Consider the following 10,074-nt stretch of genomic DNA (forward strand, 5'->3'; position numbering starts at 1 on the left):
TTAACAAGTTTTTACAAGATTAATAGAGGCAAAATCAGTCTTATCTTAGCAAGTACTAGCCCCGCCCACCCACCCCTGTTTTCTCAGAGGATATGTTATTTGCCAAAATAAGTGTTATCTTAGCAAGTACTAGCCCCGCCCACCCGCCCCCTATTTTTTCAAAGGATATGTGATATACCAAAATGCTAGTATTTGCTAAGATAAGACTGATTTTGGCAGATGACATAGCTTCTTAGAAAAGAGAGGGTGGGTGGGCGGGGATAGTCCTTGCTAAGATAAGACTAATTTTGGCAAATAACATATCCTCTGAGAAAATAAGGGGCAAATCTAAAAAATATTAATTGAAAAATCGCAAAATCGGGAAATTGAATAGTTGAAAAATTGAAAAATTTAAATATCGAGAGAAAAATTGGAACGTTGAAATATTACTAAAAATCGAAGAATTGAAAAATGGAAAAGTCGAAATATCGAAGAATTGAAAAATCCAGATATTGAAAAATCCCCAAAACTAAATGTTGAAAAATTGAGAAATTGATATTTCAACGGTTAATTTTGGAAAAACTGTTGAGGTTATCAAAGAATCGAGTTCGGAAGTAAGTTGTAGAGCTCGAAATCTACATGTGTTTAGTTAAGTTTCGAAAATGGTCAAAAATGGCTCGAAATTTGAAAAAGTGTTGGAAACATTTCAATTTAAAAAAAATATTCACATTTGATTAAGTTGTCTAAAAATCCAAAAATAGTTCTGAAATATACATATATGTACTGATTCTAAAAGTATAGCGTGTTTAATTCATTGTACAATATTTTCAAGATGTTAGATTTTAAAGTCAAATTTTTTAAACATTCCAAAAATTTCGATAATTCAATGGTCGATTTTTGGAAAAATGTTGCAGTTATCAAAAAAATGAGGCCGTAAGTGAGTTCTACAACGTCTACAACTTCCAAGTCTAAGAGAAAATATATTTAGTTAAGTTTCTAAAATGATCAAAAGTGAGTCGAAATTTGAAGAAGAAAGTATTGTAAAAATTTCACTTTCGAAAAAGTCGACTAAAAATCCACAAACAACTCTGGGGTCTCGACGTACTGATTCCAAAAATATATCTTGGTTATGTACATGGCGCAATATTTTCAAAATGTTCGGTTTTAAAGTCGAATTTTAAAGAATTCCAAAATTTCGACGCTCAATTCTGGAAAAACTGCTACAGTTATCTAAGAAACGAGGCAGGAAGTGAGTTCTAGGGTTTGGAATCAACAGGAAAACGACTTTAGTTTGAAAATGGTCAAAAATGGGTCGAAATTTGAAGAAGAGAAAAATTTCGATTTTGAAAAAGTTGTCTAAAAATCCACAAAAAATTCTGGGATATATCTAGATATCGACGTTGTAATTCCAAAATTTTTCAAAAATTCCAAAAATTTCGATATTTTAACGGCCGATTATGGAAAAACTATTGCAATTATCAAAGAAACGAGTCCGGAAGTGAGTTCTACAGATGGAAATCTAAAAGAAAATGCATTTAGTTAAGTTTCAAAAATGGTCAAAAATGGGTCGAAAAAATGCAAGGATGCAGATCTTGACGTGCTGATTCCAGAAGTATAACGTGTTTGTGTTCATCCCTCCAAAAATTGATGACGTCATCTCAAAGTTTTACCGAATAAATCCTATCCAAAATGTGCAAAATATGATAAGTCAATATTTGTAATTTATCATTACATTAAAATTTTAAAATTTCATAGAAAAATTAATGAAAGGGTCAATTTATTTTATTGATTAAATTGGGAACAGCTCACTCCGATTTCCCGAAAATTTCGGAATACAACAGTGTTATCAATACTGACGTCATCACAAAATTTTGGTAAGGCAAAAATCATTTGGAACGTACGCCTAGCATGCTTCTTTACATACATATCTTTATTTCTTTATTTTAAATTGTATGGGTTGTCATAAAAAATAAAATTCGCATAATCAAATTTTATGCTTTTTCGAAAAAGACATTCGACGATTTTTTTGTAATATCGCGCTATTTAATCAATCGCGTAATGCTGTGACCAGTACACGTATTATTTTAACTTCATGTAAATTGCAAACGTTCGAAATGAAAATAGTGCACACAACATAATAAACAGCAAATAATGCTTTGTCGCCGCTGCCAACTGCAAGCCCGCCCCCATAAATTTCCCATCGATTACGTCATCAAGCCATCGCCATTTACTCGTGGCACATTTGCACTCGCATAAAGCCGTCGAAAATTGCACTCGCATCCCCGTCATTAAAAATGATCATTGCCAGGTCATAAAAGTGGCGCAGTCGGACCGACGCGATAATTGAAAACCGAATTTCGAATTTTCGCCCACGCGTACTAATAATTGCAGCGAAAAAGCGCGTCTGAAATTCTAATATGCTAGATATTAAATTCTGTGAAATATTATGTGTAATAAAGCCGGCACATCTCTACGAAAAAATATTTTAAGATGCTTTACCGCGTTTTAATATGAGATTTTTCATGTTTTTGCAAAAACGAAAATACAGCGTCGCTTTAAATTTTTAATAAACTGCCGGCGAGTTTGATCGATGTCCGAAGTTCGCGCTTCCGGAACGAGAGAATGCAAAAACTGAATTTTGATAGTTATCTTGGAGTCTCCCGTCGAAGCCGCCATCAATCACGCGATCTCTCCTATCATTACCTCGACGACGCGCCGAAAAACACAAAACGCCGTCCCCGCCGGAAATATGGGGCTTATTAAGCCCGGAGCGCCGCCTATTAATCCATGTAAAATTATCTCCTCATTCGCGAATACCTAAGCTAAGTATTGATCATCTGGTAATCCGGCGGAGAAAGAGCAATGGCTGTCTTAACTTTTATCATGTCGGGAGAGATGAATGCGGCGAAAGCCCAGAGGCGCGCCGCCCCCGGGGCCGCCGCCGCCGCTCTCATTATATTACTTTCCATTCACGCCGGTATTAACTCGGAGACGCAGATCCGTCGCGAGCCCAAATCCGCCCATTAATTAATTCCGGGCAGGTGTTCGAGTGGCCGCCCTTAGATGTCGCCGTAAATAACGCAAAATTTTCGTGGGGCGCAAACTTGGCGCATATGTGGCCCTGCTTTGAATATTGATTAGAGTAATGCACACCAGATGGCAGTAATGTCTTGGATGGAGCGTTTTATAACTGTCGGCTTTTAGCGGTGTGATACGGATTCACACGTAAAAAAGTCATTCCGTAAATTCGGGGGTAATGAATTGTGAAACACGTGAGGGGCGCTTGTTTATGTGGATAGGGGCGGCCTAGATTTCCATCCCGCATAATTGAAACGTGTCGGGGGCGGAACACGCAACGGACGCTGGAATTCGCGCCATATTTTATCTCTTCGTGTGAATCCCAGTCACCATTTTAACGTTTTCGAGCAAACGCGGCCCCGAATTTTGCATACGCGACATCACTCCATCCGCTCATGAAACGAAACACCGAAACCTCCGGCTTAAGCGCGACACAAACTCCAAAATTTCGCTCGTGTTCTCCAACATCGAAATAATTATCTTAATACTTTGTAACTCCCTCCGAAAGAATTCTTCGCCTGTTTATCACTCCGCGCCGGCTTTGCGAGGTAATTGTCGAAAGCAATTACGCTGAGGTAAGTGAGAACTTTGCCAATTAAGCAGAATGCGAAAAATTTTCGCCAATAACTATCCAAGCCTTAATTAGTACAACTTGTGTAATTCCCTGCAAAGTTTAAAGTTGGTGGTTATTTTTGTCGTAAAGTTTTAAAGACGGGTCTTTCGTATAATACCGGGCATTTTGCTGCCGCCGGAAAGTTTACGGTAAGCGGTTATCGAGGAATTGCAGCGTGAAAACTGGCAGGACTTAAAAGTGTAGCGAGTTTGTACCCCGAAACAAAGAAAATCGCACTTACATTACCCTAATAGCATTAAAAGTTCGATCTCGGTAGTTGTTTTTCGCGAGACCAAGATACTTCGTCGAGTCAAAACTGTGAAAAGTTTCGTCAAACCCAAAGCCGCCTTTCTAATTTCCAAGCGTCAGCTAACGGAGTATTGTAGTCGAGTATCTGGAAACTCCTACTTCACGTTTTCTCGACGTTTCATGACCCCTAGAGTATGAAAATATAGATTTCTGTCTGTCTGTCTGTTTGTCTGCCGTCTGTTCAAAACTAACAGATCGATTGTTATCAAATTTTGTATTATGTCATTTACAAATTTTACAATAGTAAATGTTATCCAAACTTTATAAAAAAAAACGTACGTAGAGGTACAGACTTTTGGAAAAAAAATCAAAATTGTAGATATACAACAATTATTCCTAAATTTAATTTTCCGTCTTTTCGATTTGTCAACTACGGATTGCTCAATTTTTCGATATCTTAGTGTCAGGATTTTTCAATTTTTCAATTCTTCAATTTTTCGATTCTTAACATTTTCGATTTCTTGATTTTTTCATTTTTCGATTTCTCAATTTCTCAAATTCTCAGTTTCTCAGTTTTTCAGTTTCTCAACTAATCAGTTTCTCAATTTCTCAGTCTCAATCTCTCAATCTCCCAGTCTCTCATTTTTTCAATTTTCAGTCTTTCAGTCTTTCAACCTCCCAACAACTCAACCTCTCAAACTTCCGATCTTCCAACCTCTCATCCTCTCAATCTCTCAATCCCTCAATGTCTCAGTCTCTCAATCTCTCAATATTCCATTCTTTGAATTTTCCATTTGTTCAAAATTGCAGTTTTTGACGTTCCTAAATTTTCGATTTTTCGATTTCTCAATTTCTCGATTAACGATTTTTTTTTGTATTTCGACTTCTCGATTTCCCAATTCTTTTTGATTTTTCAATTAGGTATTGGATTTTTAAATTTTTCGATTTTCCGAATTTTGGATTTATCTATTTTTCAATGTTTCAATGTTTCGATATTTAAATTTTTGAACTTTTCAATATTTAATTTTTCAGTTTTTCGATTTTTCGATTTCTCGATTTCTCGATTTTTTCCTTTCTCGTTTTTTCAATTTGTCCATTTTTAAACTTTAGATTTTTCATAGATTTTTCTATTTTAAAATTTCTCATTTCTCGATTTATCGAGATTTCGATTCTTCAAATTTTGGATTTCTCAATGTTTCCGTTTTTCGATTTTTTTATTTTAAATTTTTCGATTTTTCGATATCTCGACTTTTCCCGATTAATCGATTTTTTGGTTTTTCGACTTCTCGATTTCCTGATTTTTCAATTTTCCAGATTTTCAATTCTTCAAACCCTCAATTTTTTTCATCTTTTTTGACTTTTCAATTGTTCGATTTTTCGACTTTTCGATTTCCCTGTTTCAATTTTATGATTTCTCAAATTCTCCAGTTTCTCAATTTTTCCGACTTTTGGATTTCTCTATTTTTTAATTTTTCGATATTTCTATTTTGGAATTATTCAATTTTTAATTGAATCAGTTTTTCGACTTTTCGATTTCTAGATTTTTTCCTTTCGATTTTTCAATTTTTACTTTTTTGTTTATTCAATTTTTCGATTTTTAAACTTCGGATCCTACAGTTTTTGAATTTTTGGTTTTTTAATGTTTCGATTTCTCAATTTTTACTTCCCGAGCGTAAGCAAAGGAAGTATTGTAATCGAGTCCGTCGGCCGACTCTCTACTTTTACGTTTTCTCGATCTTTCATGACCCCTAGAAGACGAAGAAATAGGTCTCCCATTTCCGTCTGTCTGTCCGTCTGTCCGTCTGTCCGTCCGTCTGTCTGTCCGTCTGCCGACCCGGATTTTTATTAGACAGATAATCTCCGAAAGTACTCGACCGATTGTTGTGAAATTTTGTACTTATATTAAGAATATCATGTAGATGGTAAAACGCTAACCAAAATTTGTCTAATCATCCCCACCACTAATGCGATGACGTCACTTCAAAATTGTACATAGTAAATGGGTTTTCAATTGTATAAAATAACATAGTCCTACACATGTAGTTTACAACTCTGAATCGACTTTTCACCCGAAACGTCCAGATTTTTGGAAAAAAAATCAAAATTATAAAACAACATTTTGAAATTTAATTTTTAATCTGCTAACCAGAATGCTTTGAAATGTTGCAGATGTTTTAAGGCTATAAAGAGCATCATAAATCTTTAGTCAAAAAATATTTGCTTATCCCCTCCAAAAACTTGATGACGTCAGCTCAAAAGTTTGCTGAATAAATCCTATCTAAAATGTACAAAATATGGTGAGTCTCTTCTTGTGATTTATCATTCCATTCAAATTTTTTCGATTTGCATATACAGAGTGATTCAAAAAAATTAATGAATGCGTAAATATATTTTATTGATTTAATCAGGAACTACAAAACCGAATGCTCTGAAATCTTGCAGATGTTTTAACGTCATAAAGAGCATAATAAATGTTTAGTCAAAATATATTTGCTTATCCCCTCCAAAAACTTGATGACGTCAGCTCGAAAGTTTGCCGAATAAATCATATCTAAAATGTACAAAATATGATGAGCCTGTACTTGTCATTTATGACTCCATTCATATTTTTTGGATTTGCATATACAGAGTGACTCAAAAAAATTAATGAATGCGTAAATATATTTTATTGATTTAATCAGGAACTACAAAACGGAATGCTCTGACATCTTGCACATGTTTTAAGGTTATAAAGAGCATAATAAATGTTTAGTCAAAATATATTTGCTTATCCCCTCCAAAAACTTGATGACGTAAGCTCGAAAATTTGCCGAATAAATCATATCTAAAATGTACAAAATATGATCAGTCTGTACTTGTGATCTATCACTCCATTCATATTTTTTGGATTTGCATATACAGGGTGATTCAAGAAAATAAAAGAAAGCGTAAATTTATTTTACTGATTTACTCAGGAACTACAAAACCGAATGCTTCGAAATCTTGAAGATATTTTAAAATTATCATAAGCATGGTAAATTTTTGATCAAAACGTATTTGGTCGTCCCCCTAAAAAATTTATAACGTCACCACAAAATTTTGCTGAATAAATCCTATCTAAAATGTACAAAATATGGTGAGTCTCTTCTTGTGATTTATCATTCCATTCAAATTTTTTCGATTTGCATATACAGGGTGACTCAAAAAAATTAATGAATGCGTAAATTTATTTTATTGATTTAATCAGGAACTACAAAACCGAATGCTTTGAAATCTTGCAGATGTTTTAAGGTTATAAAGAGCATAATAAATTTTTAGTCAAAATATATTTGGTTATCTTCTACAAAAAACTGATGACGTCAGCTCAAAAGTTTGCCGAATAAATCGTATCTAAAATGTACAAAATATGATGAGTTTGTACTTGTGATTTATCATTCCATTCATATTTTTTAGATTTTCTTAAGAGGTGGTTCAAAAAAATTAATGAAGTCAATTTATTTTATTGATTAAATTAAAGGCAACACTTATTATTAGTATTACACCCCAACCAACCCAATTTGGTAGACACAAAATTTGTTAAAGGAAAAACTCGGTTGAAACATAAGGGTAGCACGCTTATTTACATCGACTTTAACATTACAGACCTGCATTTGTTTTATGCGTTCACTTGGTTCCGCGAATGTGAAATAGACATGTTTATAATCAACCAATTGTGAATTTCACCGTCAAGAATTAAAATAAAACCCAATGTTTTATATAATAAGCGGAAGTCGAAGCAATAAAACCGATGGTCGTTTTGTTTACAGTTTCTCTGTTTGACTCTCACGTATGCTGTTACGCCTGTCATCTTAAATTAAGAATGTTTATACATACACGATTTTCAGTTGCCTCTGATACGTAGGTATACGTGAGTAAATTGTTTCGTTATTTTATTGATTATTACAAATCAATATTCAAAACGACCCAATTCATTTTCCCGAAAATTTGAGAATATAATAATTTTATTCTAAGTATTACACTACATCTATCCCAACTGATATACGTGTCCCTGCAAAAATGTTGATGACGTCATCGCATTTTTTTTTTAAATTCCCACTACAAAAATGTAATGAGAAAAAAAAACACAATAGGCATGCAGTCGTCAAGTTTCCGACAGCGAGGGAAGTACTGTCTAAACTCTTTAGACCAATTTTTTAATTTTTCGATATATCAGTGTTAGGATTTTTCAATTTTTCAATTCTTCAATTTCTCGATTCTTTTTTAAACTTTCGATTTCTTGATTTTTTCATTTTTCGATTTCTCAATTTCTCAAATTCTCAGTTTTTCAGTTTCTCAACTAATCAGAGTCTCAATTTCTCAATTTCTCAATCTCAATCTCTCAATCTCCCAATCTCTCAATTTTTCAATTTTTCTTTCAGTCTTTCAGTCTTTCAACCTCCCAACAACTCAACCTCTCAAACTTCCAATCTTCCAACCTCTCAATCTCTCAATCTCTCAATCCCTCAATGTCTCAGTCTCTCAATCTTTCAATATTCCACTCTTTAAATTTTCCATTTGTTCAAAATTGCAATTTTTGACGTTCCTAAATTTTCGATTTTTCGATTTCTCAATTTCTCAATTAACGATTTTATGGTTTTTCGACTTCTCGATTTTCCAATTCTGCAACTTTTTTTCAAGTTTTTTGATTTTTCAATTAGGTATTGGATTTTTAAATTTTTCGATTTTCTGAGTTTTGGACTTATCTATTTTTCAATGTTTCGATATTTCAATTTTTGAACTTTTCAATGTTTAATTTTCAGTTTTTCGTTTTTGCGATTTTTCAATTTCTCGATTTTTTCCTTTTTCGTTTTTTCAATTTTTCCATTTTTAAACTTTATATTTTTCAGTTTTTCAATTTTTGTGTTTTTTTAATGTTTCGATGTCTCAATTTTTCAATCTTAGATTTTGTAATATTTCGAAATTTCAGTTTTGCGACATTTCTATTTTCCCATTTTTCGCATTTTTAAATTTTAGATTTTTCAGTTTTTTGATCCGATTTCTCGCTCTTTGGAGTTTTCGACTTTTCGGTTTTAGATTTTTCTATTTTAAAATTTCTCATTTCTCCATTTATCGAGATTTCGATTCTTCAAATTTTGGATTTCTCAATGTTTCCGTTTTTCGATTTTTTTATTTTAAATTTTTCGATTTTTCGATATCTCGACTTTTCCCGATTAATCGATTTTTGGTTTTTCGACTTCTCGATTTCCTGATTTTTCGATTTTCCAGATTTTCAATTCTTCAAATCCTCAATTTTTTTCGTCTTTTTTGACTTTTCAATTGTTCGATTTTTTGACTTTTCGATTTCCCTGTTTCAATTTTTTGATTTCTCAAATTCTCAGTTTCTCAATTTTTCCGACTTTTGGATTTCTCTATTTTTTAATTTTTCGATATTTCTATTTTGGAATTATTCAATTTTTAATTGAATCAGTTATTCGACTTTTCGATGTCTAGATTTTTTCCTTTCGATTTTTCAATTTTTACTTTTTTGTTTATTCAGTTTTTCGATTTTTAAACTTCGGATCCTACAGTTTTTGAATTTTTGATTTTTTAATGTTTCGATTTCTCAATTTTTCGATATTTCAGTGTTAGGATTTTTCAATTTTTCAGTTCTTCAATTTCACGATTCTTTTTTAAAGTTTCGATTTCTTGATTTTTTCATTTTTCGATTTCTCAATTGTCCGTTGTTTCAGTTTCACTGTTTTTCAATTTTTCGATTTCTCAATTTCTGAAATTCTCGATTCTTCAGTTTTTCAGTTTCTCAACTTTTCAATTTCTCAATTTCTCAAATTCTCTAATTCTCAATCTCTCAATTTCTTAATTTCTCAATTTCTCTAATTCTCAATTTCTCAATTTCTTAATTATTCAATTTTTGAATATTTAAATTTTTCAACTTTTTAGCTTATGAGTTTTTCAGTTTCTCAATTTCTCAATTTCACAATTTCTTAATTTCTCAATTTCTCAATTTCTCAATTTCTCAATCTCCCAATTTCGCAATTTTTCAATTTTTCTTTCAGACTTTCAGTCTTTCAGTTTTTCAACCTCCCAACCTCTCAAACTTCCAATCTTCCAACCTCTCAATCTCTCAATCCTTCAATGTCTCAGTCTCTCAACCTCTCAATATTCCACTCTTTGAATTT

Source organism: Zophobas morio, unplaced genomic scaffold (genome assembly GCF_036711695.1).
Source record: "Zophobas morio isolate AGI-343-1 ecotype UQ-CSIRO unplaced genomic scaffold, CSIRO_AGI_Zmor_V1 ptg000008l, whole genome shotgun sequence".
NCBI classification, from domain to species: domain Eukaryota; kingdom Metazoa; phylum Arthropoda; class Insecta; order Coleoptera; family Tenebrionidae; genus Zophobas; species Zophobas morio.